The sequence below is a fragment of the Nicotiana attenuata genome, unplaced genomic scaffold, assembly GCF_001879085.1.
Source record: "Nicotiana attenuata strain UT unplaced genomic scaffold, NIATTr2, whole genome shotgun sequence".
NCBI lineage: Eukaryota > Viridiplantae > Streptophyta > Magnoliopsida > Solanales > Solanaceae > Nicotiana > Nicotiana attenuata.
Window position 1 is genome coordinate 180,879 of NW_017670923.1, and position 18,144 is coordinate 199,022.

The following is an 18,144-nucleotide window of genomic DNA, read 5'->3' on the forward strand; positions in this document are numbered from 1 at the left end:
CTCCAAATCTAGCCACAATCGGTACGTAATCAATAAAATATGCTAAGGGAGCGAAGCCCGCTCGAAAATATTCAATTTAACATCAAAATCCCGAAATTGCTCAAACCCGGCCCCCGGGCCCACGCTTCGAAATCCGACGAAACTTACAAAATCCGATAACCCATTCAACCACGAGTCCAACCATACGAATATTACTAAATTCCGATAACAATTCGGCCTCCAAATCTTCAAATCTTATTTTCAAATCCCTAGGTCCAAATCCCCAATGTACACCTCAAAAACATGTAATCTAGTCGGATTATTCGATGATAATTCAATATTATGGAGTAGAAATGATCACAAGTGACTTACCTCAATATTTCCCATGCTTTCTTGCTCAAAACTCGCCCCAAGCCGTGTTCTTTCACAAAAAAACGTCAAAATGAGCTAAAAAAAAAACGTAACAGCTTTAATAAATCCGATTCTGGTCGCTAAAGGCTTAATTCCCGTCGCTAAAAGGTCCAATCTGGTCGTTAAAAGGTGCACACCAGATCTGATGCACCAGCAGTCTTTAATTTCACTAAAAAGGCTCTAACTTCACCATACGAACTCGGAATTCAATGATTCTTGTTCCTATGAGTCACAAATAATGATACGAACATAGTCCTTCAATCGAAACTCAATTCAGAGCTCGTTTTCAGTGTGATATCCATTTCGCTCGTTAAACAATTAACTCATGATTCGCGTCAAAAACCCAATCGCGACTTGATGAAATTAGACCAAACTTTCCAGATCACTCCTATAATTCATTATCAAAATTCCGGAAGTCTCAAAATTAAATTTCGATCTCTAGAACTAAAAATGGACCTTTGGATCATTACATGCTTATGCTCAAAATGCCAAAATCTTCCAAAAACTCTTCCAAAACATATCCAAGCCTCATGGGACCCCGACCAAATATGCCAACACACCCCATAACATAATTCAAACTTGTTCCAACCTTTAGAACGCTCAAAACAACATCAAAACATCAAATCACCCTCGGATTCACGCCTAAGAATTCCAAAACTTCCGAATTCCGAATTCGATCAAAAAGTCTATCAAACCTCGTCCGAATGACCTGAAATTTTGCACACACATCACAAATGACACAACGGACCTACTCCTATTTTCGGAATTCCATTCCGACCCCGATATCAAAATTTTCACTGCCAACCGGAAAACGCCAAATTTCCAATTTCGCCAATTCGAGCCTAAATCTACCACGGACCTCCAAAATACATTCCGGACGCGCTCCCAAGTCCAAAATCACCTAACGGAGCTAACCAAATCATAGAAATCCAAATCCGATATCGAATACTAAAAAGTCAAAACTTGGTCAAACCTTTCAAATTTCATGCTTCAATTGAGAACTGTTCTTCCAAATTCTTTCCGATTACCCTAAAAACCAAAACCAACGATTTACATAAGTCATAATACAGCACACGGGGCAAGCCATGCCCGAGAATTGGCGAGAAAAGTGCAAAAGCTCAAAACGACCGGTCGGGTCGTTACATCAGTTTTTTGTATGATTATGTATAATCTTGTATAATAGTGTATATGAGCGTATAACCACATCTTATACACTATTATACACTTTTATACACCTTTATACAAGCATCTGTGGACGAACTTCTTCCACGATTTTCAGTTACAATTCTTTTCAAAACCAATCCAAATCTCCATTAAATGACTTCATACAACCTCCTTATACTATTTCTAACAAAAAAAATCACATAATCAAATTCGGAACCACATATTTAAGCTTGTTAGAAATCTAATTTTCACCATCCAAATGGATTCGATTTGTTGAACTAATAATTGAGTCGCAGTTAATGATTCGGAAATTAACTTAAAAGCTTGAGCAATCTTTTTTAAAAATTAAATAGTAATTTCGAGAACCTATTGGAGTTGGATGTTGAGTATTAGCCTATTATTTTTGGGCTAGTTAGTTGTAAATTGAAATGTGGGCTATAAAATTGAAAAGTAGGGAGGCTAGTTGTTCTAATATGAAAATTTTCCTATTTTTCTTAAGATTAAATGGTAGACATTCCGTACTTATTACATATATTAAGGAGGAACAATTTGTTTTAGATTACAGCAACAAAAGCACAGAGTGTTGGATTTTGTATGTATTACATCTTATTTACTAGAACAATAAATAAGTTAATTATAGAAGTCTCTGTTTAAATATTAAATTTAGTTCGATAAGTTTAGTTGAAATATTTTGGTAATTAAATTTTATTTTGTAGATATTCTATTTTCTAATTGGCTATAGCGGTGGGAAAGCAAGGGCATAGCAGGAAGAAGTATGAAAGCAGCAAATCTTTCCTCCTCTGATGAGGCTTAGTGCCTTCTACACTTAATAAAATTATGAGAGATAATTTCAATTATCATTTAAATTTACTTACTACTTATCTTTTTCAAAAAATCTCAACAGTGGTATCAAAGCATAAAAAGCAATATCATCAAATTTGTCTCATCTAAGGTTCTTTCAAATGAGTTTTCAATGTGAGTAATCATAAAATTTGCAGGGAGTAGTTGTAAGAATAAGTTTTTCCCTTACAATATTCCATAAATTATAGGTTTCAAAGTAAGATTTCACCTTAACCGACGAAATCTTATAGTTTTCACTATCATGTGGATAATTCGATCATTAAATTTGATGATGATTCAAAATCATACTGCTTCTTAGTCTTTGGAATGAGCTTTGCTCAAAATTAAATTGTTCCGTATGTACTACATATTCTGGATTTTGCATATCTTGCTGCTTATTACTAGAAGCATAAGTAGCTTAGTTATAGGAAGAGTCTTTATTTAAATTTTAAATTTAGTTAGATAAATTTAATTGAGATATTTTAGGCATTCGAATTTTATTTTGCAAATATTCTGTTTTTCAGTTGGCTATTTAAAGCTTTCTATGCTTAATAAAATTATGAGAGACTATTTTAACCATTTTTTTTATATTTTCTTGTTGCTTAATCTCTTTAAAATATCCAACATTAGATTGAAGTTCTCTTTTCTTAGTTTCCTCGCTATAGAAAATCTCTACTTAGCTTATCAATTATATTTTCCACTTTAAGTGCATCCGTCGCACCATTAAAGAATACAAGCCTACCACCTAGTGATAAATATGTTCCCTTTCATTTATAACATTTCTCATATTTTTCACGACTCTAGTCCATATCTTATAAGCTTTATGATTAGCTGCATTCGCTAATATGATGATTGATTGTAATATTCCAAACAGGGTCGTCTCAACAAGATTGGGAGTGTAAAGACAAATTTCAGAGAGAAGCCCTAAGTAAGGATATCAACAACAAATTTGCAATAAAAAAGTAAAAAATAAAGGTAGAACAATAAAACCGGCTCAAGAATTTGAAAAGTTGATATACAACAACATACCTAGTGAAACCCACAAATTAAAGTGAGGTCTAGGGAAGTGGAGTATACGCAGACCTTACCTTTACCTTGGGAGGTAGATAGGTTATTTCCAAAAGACCCTCAGTGTCACGACCTGGATTTCCCACCCTCGGGAGTCGTGATGGCGCCTACTAATAGGAGCTAGGCAAGCCAGCTTAATTTACTTCTTTTAGCAATTATCGTCCATTTAATGAAAACAAAGCATAATATGATAAAGCGGAAGTTTCAAATATAATTAACTGAAGGAAATGCGGAAGTTTAACAAAACCCTCTACCCAAGACTGGTGTCACGATACTCACGAACGTCTAGAGAATACTAAATACAAGGTTTGAATGAAACATAACACTGTCTGCCTCGGTACAAATGATAACAAACTGAATAAGATAGAAAGGGACTCCGGGCCTGCGGACGTCAGCAAGGCTACCTCGAATGTCCCTGGACTGAAAGCTCGCTCCCAGAATGCTACTGCTACTCAAATGCTGCTCGAACACCTGGATCTGTGCAAAAAGATGCACAAAGTGTAGCATCAGCACAACCGACCCCATGTGCTGGTAAGTGCTTGGCCTAACCCCGGCGAAGTAATGACGAGGCTAGACCAAACTACCAGATGAACCTGTGCAGATATATACAAGTACAACAAAAAAATAGCGGAAAGTAAACAATTAAAACCGGGAGGGGAACATGCTTATGGAGTAGCAGATAAAACGGAATATCAGGAATAACAAAAGAAACTACATCTGATTTCTTCTAACACAGAATAAGGGAAAACAAACCACTTTCACTTGTTTCAATTTCCTCTCATTGCAGGCGTTCAACTCGATCCCATTTCTCATAATACCACGTGGTAGGCGTACCACTCGATCCCATTTCGTAATATCACGTGGTAGGCGTACCACTCGCTCCCATTTCATAATATCACGTGGTAGGCGTACCACTCGCTCCCATTTCATAATATCACGTGGTAGACGTACAACTCCCTCCCATTTCATAATATCACGTGGTAGGCGTACCCCTCGCTCCCATTTTATAATATCACGTGGTTGGCGTGCCACACGATCCCATTTCTTTCAGCAGAATACACAATATAATCCCGGCAAGGGAGAAAGACGTTATAATAAGCTATCCCGGCAAGGGAACAAGATAATATAATAAACCATCTCGGCAAGGGGGATCCAGCTATAACCAAACTCAATCAATCTCTACTTAACACAATTAAATCCATACTTAGTCTCAACAATTACTGGCTCAATGTAAAGATTTCCAACCAATTCCTCATAAACAACAATTAAAAATTCGATAATATAGCAATTCAGGACTCACGGTCATGCTCGACACCAATGTATAGATACTCGTCACCATGCCTATACACCGTACTCGACAAATACCAATTAGCAAATAAGACTCTACTCCTATTCCCTCAAGCCAAAGTTAGACCAAACACTTACCTCGAATGCTCCAAACTCAACTCAATCCTCTAGTATAACTTTACCCCTCGAATTCACCACCAAACCACTCGAATCTAATCAAAAATTACTTGAATGTATTAACAAATGCTACTTGAATCAATTTGAATGCATGAAAATGAATTTCCCAAAGTTTGTTCAAAATTTCCCAAAATGCCCCCGGGTCCACGTGGTCAAAATCCGAGGTTCGAACCAAAACCTGATTACCCATTCCCCCATGAATTCAGATATATAAGTTATTTTGGAATCGGACCTCAAATTGAGGTCCAAAACCCCCAAATTTAGGAACCCTAGTTCTATCCTAAATTCCCAAATTCCCCCATTAAAATCCTTGTTTTGAAGTTGAAATTTTGTTTAAGGATGTTAAGGAGTATAGAAAATCAGTTAGAAATCACTTACCAATCGTTTTGAAGAAGTAGAATCGTTTGGAAAATCGCCTCTTATGTTTTGGGTTTTGTAAAAGTGAAGAATGATTGAAAATCCCGACTTTATATACTGTACTGAAGACCCGCGCGCGGACCGCACAAAAATGCCCCGAGGCCGCGCCGAGGAGGGGTGGGGAAACCATTCTCTGAACCTACCCAGCGCGGACCGCACTGATTTGGTGCGCGGCCGCGCTGGTTGAATGAAATCCCAAGGCCCCTCTCTGAATCTTCCAGCGCGGACCGCACTGATATGGCACGCGGTCGCGCTGGTTGAATTGGGAGTCATTGGCCCTCTGAACCTAGCCACGCGGACCGCGCAAAAGTGCACCGCGGCCATGCGGCTGCCAGCGCGGAGCGCGCGGAAATGACCGCGGCCGTGCTGGGGGCCTGCAACACCTGGACCTGCAACACCTGATACTTTTAAGTTTAAGACCTCCCGGGACCTACTCAAAACTCACTCGAGCCCTTGGGGCTCCAAAACCGAACATACATATAATCTCAAAAACATACTACGAACTTAACCGTGCGATCAAATCGCCAAAATAACATCAAAAACGAGGAATCCAACCTCAAAAATCATCACTTTTTCATCAAACTTCATAAACTTTCATTTTTAGATATTTAGGTCCGAAACACGTCAAATGACGTCCGATTTCAACCTAATTTCACAGAAAGCGCTTAAACCACATATAAGACCTGTACCGGGTGCCGGAACCAAAATACGGGCCCGATACCAACATGTTCTAATCAGTTTCCTTTTCAAATTTCCATATTAATTCCAGAAAAACAATTTCACAGAAAAATTCATTTCTCGGGCTCTCGACCTCGGAATTCGACTCGGTCATATGCCCGAATCTCATATTTTTCTACGGACCCTCCGGGACCATCAAATCACGGGTCCGGGTCCGTTTACTCAAAATGTTGACCAAAGTCAGCTTTAATCATATTAATATCAAAATTCATCAATTTTTACCCAGAATTCATATTTAAGCTTTCCGGCTACGCGCTCGGATTGCGCACGCCAATCGAGGCAAGTAAAAGTGAGGTTTTCAAAGCCTCAGAAGCACAGGATGAAAGAGAAAACAGATGATGACCCTTTGGGTCGTCACACTCGGCTCAAGAGAAAGCATGGCCAAAAAAAGGTCTGATAAGGACAATCAGTTCAATGCAGTATGAAAATGAAAGTAACGAAAGCGGATAAGTCATGATAAAGCAATCTAAGAAAGAGCAGTAACTATCACAAATAAATAAGATAATCGAAGTACAAGAAATAATAGATAGTAGTAGAAATCAAAGGGTAAGAAACTATAGAGTAAGATAAGTTGATATAGTGATATCAAAAAGTATTGCATCGCTTCAATATAATGATTGCTTGTTAGGATATATAAATAATAATGTGGCCCGTATTAGTTGTTAGGATATAAATGAGGCAAAAAAATAGCTACCCGCTTTTTCACATAACTTCAGCACACGGGGCTGAAGTAGCAAAGGCAATCACACAAAACTTCAGCATTTTAGTAGCCGGGCCTGAAGTTCAGCTCTAGAGCTGAAGTTTTTGTTTTGTAACTCGCGAACTTCAGCTCTAGAGCTGAAGTTTTATTTTATAAGTTTTTGTTTAGTAACCGGGAAACTTCAGCTCTAGAGGTGAAGTTTGCCAGTTATAAAATAAAAACTTCAGCTCTAGAGCTGAAGTCTTATTTTATAAGTTTTTGTTTAGTAACCGGGAAACTACAGCTCTAGAGCTAAAGTTTGCCGGTTATAAAATAAAAACTTCAGCTCTAGAGCTGAAGTTTTTGTTTAGTAACCCGGACACTTCAGCTCTAGAGCTAAAGTTTGCCAGTTATAAAATAAAAACTTCAGCTCTACAGCTGAAGTTTTTATTTAGTAACCCGGAAACTTAAAAAACTTCAGCTGAGCTGAAGTTTTTTGCACATAGGGATTTGCCTTCCTTTTTTTGGTTTTTCTTTTTCCCTCACCTTTACGTATGCTCTGCAATATCTAGTCTAGTACGCAAACACTGTAAAGTTCCTCCCCAGTTCACATTTCGAAAAAATAAGCTACGTACTCTTTATGCTAATGTATGAAAATGTACTGTATTTCCGTGCTTAAGTTAATCCATTGATAATTTAAATAGATTTGCAGTTGAAACAACACGTAAATTCAAGTGGTCATAAAATAACAGAGGCTTTGATGAGTTTAAGAAGTAAAAACCGTTACAGGTATGGATTCGGTGGAATCAGATTGTAGAAGAAGAAAAAAGAAAATGAAGGAGGGGAAGGGGAGGAGAAAGGGAGCTGAAGTTTTTTAACAAGTGGGTACAAGTTAAAAGTTTAAAAACAAATGGATATAGGTTAAATGGGGGCGACCAAATAAGACGCCCCGTGCAATTTTTACCAAAAAGTTGGAGCACCAAGCAATTGCTTTAGTGGCCTTATAGTCGAGCCACCCGTGCTTCCAAAGCTGCAATTCATGATCTCTTGTACATATTCCATCTCATTTACTGGCGGAAAATGAAAATTTTCGAATGACATATTGTAGGAGGAAGATTTGTTGGAAACTTTTTCAAGGGTTCAATGTTTTTAAATTTTCTTTGGGTGTCATTAGTGGGAGTTTAATTAGAAGTTGTATCTTTCAAAATGGGGGACAGAAATCTTGCTTTTGTGGAGTTCAGAATTTTCGTTATAGTGCGAGTAGTTTTTTAGTTTCATATTGACTTGTGTTTTTCATCTACTCATTATCAAGAATCTCTGCAATTATTTTTTGTTGTGCTTAAGAAATATATTTCATCACATCTTACCGTATTTCGAAAATGGACTTTATATTTATCTTTTACCAATTACCCTAGTTTCAGGAATTCTAATTCTTATATTTTGTACAATTAGGGAACCCAATGTTATTAAATCACTTCTAACAGCGTCTAGTTATTTACGAGGATGCATCATTGATCCTGTTCTAATATAATGTGTCCTACATATACGACAATGAAGCATTTGTCACTTACTTTTCATCAAATTGATTATTTCAAATAGTAGTTGAAATATTAAAAGTGTGTAGCGTAGATGTTCCAATCTCTGTGAGACGATATCATAAACTATACTTTAATTTGACAAAGCACGAACAGGAAAATCCTATACACATTGGCCTCGTTACTTCCATTTAAAAATACTCTTCATCCACCTACTGGGCTAAAAATACCCCTCCATCCATATTTTTGGTTCATTTATGTCCTTTGACCGCTAGGTCAATGTTGAAGTAAAAATAATTACTTAAAAACAATATTTTGCAAAATCTTTTTGTTTTTTTAAACTAATGCACCAGTAGTCCACTAATTTAGTAAGTCTTCTTCTTCTTTTTTTTTTTCAGTTTTTACAAAAAAAATATTTTTTTTCGTAGATGGGCAGCCTTTCATTTCCGGCGTAGGCCATGTTCAATTCCATGTCATGGGCACGAGTTGCAAGTTCTTCAAACGTGCCAGGCTTGATACCTTGCAAGATGTAGCGCAATCCCCAATGCATGCCTTGGATGCACATCTCTATGCCTGAAGCTTCACTAAGCCTGTCTTTGCAGTTGAGGCTTGCATTCCTCCACCGATTGATAAAGTCGATAACTGGTTCCCCCTTTCGTTGACGAGTATTTGTAAGTTCTATCATACTCACAGTACGTCTCGTACTATAAAAGCGATTGAGGAACTCTTGCTCTAGTTGATCCCAACTATCGATAGATCTAGCCTCGAGGTCCGTGTACCAGTCAAAAGCATTTCCTTTTAGCGAGCGGACAAACTGCTTGATGAGGTAATCTCCATAAGTCCTAGCATTGTTGCACGTCTCCACGAAGTGCGCAACATGTTGTTTTGGGTTACCTTTACCATCAAACTGTTGAAACTTCGGAGGTTGATAGCCAGCAGGCATCTTCAACATATCGACCCTTGCAGTGTACGGCTTTGCATATGTAAGGGAGGATTTGGCAGCAACTTCATATTTTTTCTTAATGGTTCCTTCAATGAACTCCTTCAACTGATCGATTTGAATCATCCCTTCAGATGAGACAGGGATAGCCTTAGTGGATGCTGCTTGTCTTGGGGGAGAGTCACTCTCTAGAATCTCTGGGAGCTTGCCGGGTGCATGGGTGGATTCTTCTTCCATCAAGATTCCCACCCTGTCTGTTAGCTTGTCAATTCTAGCCTCTTGATTTGGCATGCATTTGGTCAAGCCAGCGATTGCTTCCGTCAAGTTTGCCAACTGCTCCTCCATAGATGAAGTGTTTGTCACTATGGCTTGCATGATTGTCGTGGACGGCGGGGAGTAGCATGGATTTTCACACAGATTGATCCTTGATTGGGTCACGCTATGTGGTGTAAGTGGGGAGGATCCATCACTTGAAGCATCATCATCTTCCTTCAGAGCAGAGTGCTTGGATCCGGAGAGGTCAAGCAGAGCAAGAGTTTTCTTGATCTTTTCAGCAACATTGCTTCCTCCTTCAGATGTGTTTGTGGAAGATCTTGCTCCCTTTGAGGATGAAGATCCGAAAACAGGGGTTGACGCGGACGGCACTTGGGGTGCTTGTTGTCCTATAGAGCTTGCGTTGCTCCTCGTAACTGGTCCAAAGCTTCCGAAGGTAACATCGAGGATGCTTTCTACATCAGCATAGAACCTGGAGTTAGCAGCCTTGGTGGAAGTTGAACCGGAGTTGATTTTCTTTGAAGCCATTTCAATGTTCTTGGACCTTGGTGATTGAAAAGTTGAGATGAGAGGTAGAGATTGTCCCACTGGGCGTGCCAGAATTTGTAGACAATAAATTTGCGTCGAGAAAATAAAATCAAGACCGAAAATATCGCAACAATCGTAGTATTTTATTTTGAATATTTGAGTGTTACAATCTCTATGGATCCTCTGATTCTTCTTTCCAATTGTAAATAAATTCAAGGGCCTTTGAGCTTGATCTTGAATCTATGTTTGTTGCCACGAACGATGATCTTGAATTCAACTGGCACGAACTTTGATTTGAACCCGCACTCCATGAACCTTGATTTGTTCTTCGTTCTTGAGCTTGAACTTGATTTGTTCTTCGTTCTTGAGGTTGAACTTGATTTGTTCTTCGTTCTTGAGCTTGAACTTGATTTTTTGAACTTGAACTTGATTGCTTGAAGCTTGAAACTTGTGGAGGAATTTGCGGTGTTTGATCCACGAGCTCTCTCTTGCTTCTTGTTATAACTTCTGGTTCCCTTTCTGAGTTATGAAGACCCCTATTTATAGGGGTAGAAGGGAGGAGTTATGATAAGAACAAACTCTTTCCGACCAATCAAATTGAAGTGTGACATGGCCGCATTTGATTGGCCAGAACATGTCACTTGCACACATGGCGCGATTTCATTGGCCTTTTAGTGTGACTGGGCATGCCTTGTCATTTTGACATGTGGCATGGTCCTATTGGCTCTTCCGCTTGATTTGGCGCGCCACGTCATTTGACACGTGGCACCAAACTGGGCCTCTAGGAAGATGACATCTTGGGCTTAATGAAGTAGGCTCATCATTTTAGCCCAATTAAATGGGCTAGCCCAATGGATTAAGACTTATTTATTTAATCCATATATATTGGACCTATATAATTAATTCATTTTTATATTAGCCCATAATATTTATTTGGACCAATATATCTTGAATTTAAAATATAGTCCAAATTATTTTATGGATTTAATTTAAGTAAAATTTATATGCCTACAAATGCCCCCTACTTCAAGACTTGTCCGGAGTACGAATTTGCCACACTCCATCAATCGACTAGGCTTGAAGTACTTAGAGATTACATGTATTTGTCTTCTTGAGAAAAATGATCTTTAAAACGTGATCACCAAGGACCGAGAATAAAAGTAATCACTTCCATATGATGGTGTCGATGTCTTTCGGTTTAGATGATCAAACAAGACACCCATGCTATTCACATTTGGACTTGCTTCTTCCTTGAATTAAAAATGCTTGTAATGTAATTGATGAGTATGGAAAAGACCATTAGTTTTCACGTGAGCCAAAATACATGGAACTTCTCTGCCAGCACTTTGTAGAGATACTACGTGTTAGTAGCCTTATTCTACTCCGAAGAGGACTCAAGCCAACTCCTTATTAACTTAAAACACAAAAGCAATCTCAATTTGCTATTTTTCCAAGAATTGGACTCCTGCCGTCACTCAAACCAAATCCTTTTAGGAGACCATTTCAGCACATATCCCACATCGAACAAAATCACCTAGACAGCTTCTATGCGTGGCTATATATAGTCCACTTCACAATATTAACACAGAGTATTTGCAAGCCACTTCGAGTCTACTTTTGACGACTTAGAAGCATTGACGCGAAGGTAATTTCTTCTTCTTTTCTGTACTTTTCTTGTTTTGTTGTCTTTTTTCTTTTTTGTAGGTCCAAGAAGAAAAGTCGTTGAGTGCTAAGTTGACGAGCAACTCCATGACGTCCCATCGAAGGATAAATCCGCAACAACTTATAGACGGACGGATACTGCAACAACTTATAGACAGATCAATTTGCAACAACTTATAGACGGATAAATCCATAACAACTTATAGACGGACAAATCTCCATCACCATATAGACGGACACATCAACATCAACATATAGATGGACACATCCACCTCAATATAGACAGACAAATCCACATCAACATATAGACGGACAAATTTCCCTCAAGATATAGACGGACAAATCCACATCAACATACAGACGGACAAATCCCCCTCAATATATATAGACGGACAAATCCACATCAACATATAGACGGACACATCCACCTCAATATATAGACGGACAAATTCACATCAACATATAGACGGACACATCACATCATCATATAGACGGACAAATCCCCCCTCAATATATAGACGGACAAATTCACATCAACATATAGACGGACAAATCTGCATCAACATATAGATGGACACATCCACATCACCATATAGACGGACAAACCCGCATCAACATATAGACGGACAAATCTGCATCAACATATAGACGGACAAATCCCCCTCAATATATAGACGGACAAATCCACATCAACATATAGACGGACACATCCACCTCAATATATAGACGGACAAATCCACATCAATATATAGACGGACACATCACATCATCATATAGACAGACAAATCCCCCCTTAATATATAGACGGACAAATCCACATCAACATATAGACGGACAAATCCGCATCAACATATAGATGGACACATCCACATCACCATATAGACGGGCAAATCCGCATCAACATATAGACGGACAAATTTGCATCAACATATAGATGGACACATCCACATCACCATATAGACGGACAAAGCCGCATCAACATATAGACGGACAAATCCCCCTCAAGATATAGACGGACAAATCCACATCAACATATAGATGGACACATCCACATCACCATATAGACGGACAAATTCACTCCAACATATAGATGGACACATCCATATCACCATATAGACGGACAAATTCGTGAAGAGACCAACTTAAAGTGCAAAGGGATTTAAGCGTCCACCTTAAGATTGGCAAATTAAAGTTCCTTTTAAGGACAAACCTGTAAAGGGATCAACTTAAGGTGCAAAGGGACTTAAATGTCCACCTTAAAAATTGAAAAATTAGAAAGCCTCGACTTAAAGACTTGGTGGATTTGAAGATCGACAAACTTAATGATTTGACGGATTTGAAGATCTGGTGGACTTTGATGCGTCAGCTTGAAGAGCGGTGGACTTTAAACTTCAACTTGAAGAGTTAACAGACTTGATCAAGAGTTTATCTTGGTATAAGCTTATCTTGGAAAATTCATATCTTGGTATGGAAGCCTCGAGATTGGAAGATGTCTTACTTGCCATCAATCGAAATTTAAGAGCCATATTCTCACAAATATCTTGAGTTCAAGTCTCATTGAATTTGAAACGTTCTGCCAAGCAATCTTTTCCTTATACTTGTGTTTCCTTTTGATGTCTCTCTTCTCTTCCCCCCTTTTTTTACGGCAAAGAGCGGTGGACTTTAAACTTCAACTTGAAGAGTTAACAGACTTGATCAAGAGTTTATCTTGGTATAAGCTTATCTTGGAAAATTCATATCTTGGTATGGAAGCCTCGAGATTGGAAGATGTCTTACTTGCCATTAATCGAAATTTAAGAGCCATATTCTCACAAATATCTTGAGTTCAAGTCTCATTGAATTTGAAACGTTCTGCCAAGCAATCTTTTCCTTATACTTGTGTTTCCTTTTGATGTCTCTCTTCTCTTCCCCCTTTTTTTTAAGGCAAAGAGCGGACTTGGAGACCAACAAACTTGAAGGTTTGGCAAAGCTGAAGACATAGAGAATCCCTGGACTTCAATGCGAATACTTGACATTCTCCTAAATCGGCCCATTGAAGATATCAATTTACCATGGAGTGTTGCCCCCTTTAAATCAAATGAGGTCAAAGTTCAGTAGGAGGATGTCATTTCAGCTTGATCTTACATTCCTTCATACTTCGTTCGAACAACAATTGGGGCAATATATATCTTTTGAACTTATGCGACTGAACTTAGAATGAAACTCTAAGCTGCCTACGTACCTCGGTGAAGAGGATCAAGTCATACCGTAGTTCAGACTGGGTAGATTTTTTATTTTTTTTACGTCCTAACTTTTGCCTAGGCCACCTCTTTCGAGATTTTCAACCTAGCGGACTTTTTTTTTGGGCCGTACACAGTTTATACTCCTGCGGGCCAGGAGTGTAGCAACATGCAGTTTAGGCTCGTGCGTCAAGGAGCGTCATGACTTGCAGTTTAGGCTCGTACGTAGAGGAGCGTTGCAATTTCAAGGATAATACTTCTTTAAGAATTTGCCATTGATGGGGCCGATTCTCATGCCATCTGCATCAACTAGCTTGTAAGCCCCACTTGAGTAAGCTTCTTGTACGACATATGGCCCATCCCATTTTGAGGTAAAATTCCCTACAGGTTTACGGGAAGTAATTATGGGTCTTCGTACGACAAGGACTTAATCTCCTACTTGAAAGGATCTCGGGCGAACTCTTTTATTGAAGGCGCAAGATAATCGAGCTTGATAATATTCAAGACTCTGTTGAGCTTCCAACCTCTTTTCATCAAGAGCTTCCAACTCTGCTAATCGAAGTCGAGCATTTTCTTCATCAGTGATCCCTTCTTGAATAGCCAATCGTAACGAAGGTATTTGACGCTCAAGTGGCAAGACGGCTTCGACTCCATAAACGAGTGAATAAGGAGTCGCCTGTGTTGGCGTGCGGTGACTCGTCCTATATGCCCATAGAGCTTCTTCCATACGGTCATTCCAATCTCGTTTGGATTTGGAGATGACTTTCTTTAACAACTTGCATAGAGTCTTGTTGAATGCCATAGCTAGACCATTGGCGGCAGCATTGTACATCGAAGAGTTACATTGGTTGAAGCCAAAGAGATCACAAATCTTGTTCATCAACCTATTATCGAATGGCTTTCCATTATCCGTTATTATGTAACGAGGAATGCCAAAGCGATAAATAATGTTTACTCAGATGAAACTTGCAATATTTTCCTTCTTTACTTCCTTAAGAGCAACAGCTTCAGCCCATTTTGAGAAGTAGTCAGTTGCAGCCAAGATGTATAGGTGCCCACCAGAGGACTTTGGCAATGGTCTAACAACATCCAATCCCCAAGCGTCAAACGGCCAGGATGCGACAGTCGGGTGCAACACTTCAGGAGGTTGATGAATAAAATTCGCATGGAATTGACAAGCCTTGCATCTTCGAGCATAGTCCAAGCAATCTTTTACCATCGTTGGCCAATAATATCCCATCCTTTTTATGTGGAAGTGGAGCTTTGGTCTAGACTGGTATGACCCACATACCCCAGAATGCTCTTCTTGCAAAGCTTGGAGTGCTTCATCTTCCCCTAAGCATCGCAAGAGTACTCCTTCAAATGATCTTCTATATAAGGTATCTTTGTAGTAAAGGAAGCGAGGTGAACGACGACGGATTTTAGTTCTTCTTCGCGGATTTTCTGGAAGTATCCCATAGCACAAGTAGTCGACAATGGGTTGTCGCCATTCTTCTTTCTCAACTTCAGAAACGGCAACAAGATGCTTGAGTTCGTTTTCTTCACCTTCAGCCTCAATTGGCGGCGGTACTACCCATTTTTGGCAGACGGTAACTTGCGCTTGGTCAGGCAGGGCTAATGATGAAGCTAGGGCAGCTAAAGCATCAGCCATTTTATTTTCTTTCCTTGGCACATGCTGAATAGTCACATCACCGAGCCACCCCATCAACTTTTTAGCGTAATCATGATATGGGCGTATTTCAGGCTTCTTGACCTCGTAACTACCCAAAAGCTGATTGACTACTAACTGGGAGTCACCAAGGACTTGCAATTGCAATTGCTTCATATCAACGACCATTTCAAGCTCAAGTATTAATGCTTGCTACTCAGCAACATTATTGGAACAGAGTTGTGTCAAGGTGAAGGAGTAGGGCAAGACTTCACCTTGGGGAGTGACAAATACTACGCCAGTCCCGGCTCCCCCACGATGCGCAGCACCATCAAAGTACATCTTCCATGGAAGTTGAACTCAACAACCATTGCGTCCTCATTAGGTAGTTCATCAGTTAGCTCCCAGTCATCAGGTATCGGATGATCTGCCAAGAAGTCTGCCAATGCTTGTCCTTTTACAGCCTTTTGAGGGATGTACAAAATCTCGAATTGTTGAAATTGGAGGTACCATCTTGCTAGTCGATCACTAAAAACAGTTTTTGACATCATGAACTTGATGGGATTTGCTTTAGAAACAAGACAGACAACATGAGCTTGAAAGTAGTGCTTCAACTTTTGAATTGAGAAGACTAGCGCCAAACACAACTTTTCAATTGGCGAATAATTCAACTCGTTAGGTGTCATCATCCTGCTCAAGTAGTAAAGAGAGTTTTCTTTCCCCTCACTATTTTCTTGGGCCAACAGTGCTCCAACAAACCTTTCCTACGCCGCAATGTATAGTATCAATGGTTTTCAAGGTATAGGAGCTGCTAAAACTGGAGGCTTCATCAAGTAGGTTTTGATACTTTCGAAGGCATTGCTACAAGCTTGGTCCCACTTGAAAGGAACGCCTTTCTTCATGAGGCGACTAAATGGTTGGCACCTCCCAGCCAGGTTTGATATGAATCTTCTAAGGTATGCTAGCTTTCCTTGCAGACTTTTCAATTCATGGATATCTCGAGGCTCAGGCATTTTCAAAATGGCATCCACTTTGGCTTGATCAATTTCGATCCCTCGATGTCGGACAATGAAACCAAGGAACTTTCTAGAAGTAACTCCAAAGGCACATTTCAATGGATTCATCCTAGTTGGTACCTCCGGAGCAATTCAAATACCATCCTCAAGTCTTTCATGTGGTCGCCCTTCTCTCTTGATTTCACCACCAAGTCGTCAACATAGCATTCGACATTCTTGTGGAGAAGATCGTCAAAAATATTCTGCATAGCCCTTTGGTAAGTAGCACCAGCATTCTTCAAGCCAAAAGGCATTACCTTGTAGCAATAAATACCCTTTGGGGTACGGAATGCAGTAAGCTCTTCATATTTTGGTGCCATGCGTATTTGGTTATAACCCGATGAACCGTCCATAAATGACATTGCCTCGTACCCAGTTGTAGCATCGATCATTAGTTCCGGAATGGGAAGCGGGAACTCATCTTTCGGACACGCATTGTTAAGATCCCTAATGTCAACGCACACTTGAATCTGGCCATTCTTCTTCCTTACAGGGACAATACTTGAAACCCATGTTGGGTATTTAACTTCACGAATAAAGCCATCTTTGATGAGTTTGTTAACTTCTGTTTCAATCAAGGGAACCAAGTCCGGCCTAAAACGCCTTTGAGCTTGTTTAACAGGACGAGCACCATTTTTGACTGCAAGGTGATGGACTGCTACTTTCGGGTCCAAGCCAGGCATCTCTTTGTAACTCCAAGCAAAGACATCCCTGAACTCTTTGAGTAACTCAATATAAGTGCCCTCTTCATCAGCTTCTAGTAAAGCACTTAGGTAGGTGGTCTTGGTTCTTCATCGGTGCCAAGGTTAACTTCTTTTAAGGCATCAACTGCCGTCTTCACTCCTTCTTCAAGTTCAGGTGGAGCATCTTTCGCATCTTCATCTTCTTGAGGGTCCCCATCATTGAAGGATATGTGATAACACGGCGAAACATCCTCCAATTCCGTATTATCTTCCATTGATGATGGAATGCCATTCTCGACTTGTACAGTAACATGATACGAAGAACCCACACTTTCTTCATCTTCATCACCTTCCTTAGTATAGACCACAGTATATGGCTTTACCTTCAGTACTTCTTTACATGAAACCACAAGTTTTGTTTGTCGCCTCATTCTAGAAGGAACCAAACTTTGGAAATCCTTAATCTCATGGATTTTGGGTGAAGCGGGCGTTCTTATGCTTTGAAAATTTCTCCGGAACTTGTTCCCCTTCTTTAGTGGACCCAATATTTCAAACACAGAGGTCCTCACAGGTGATTTTCCAAGTCGATCAAAGACAGAAGGCTTGTTAGAAGTGGCTGATTCATCTTCTACAGTGATATAATTGCTGCTCGCCCTTCTTATTGAGATGCGCACTGGTGACGATTGTTTGTATCCTAAACCTTCACGTGGTGGCCTCGTTGCAGCTTCTGATGGGAGCTTTCCTAACTTTGATGGCTCATTGGGATTGTATCCAGCTTTTGCAAATAGCTTGTAAGCGTTAGGGTCAAAACCTTCATCTGTTCGCTTTGTAGGGAGTGCCA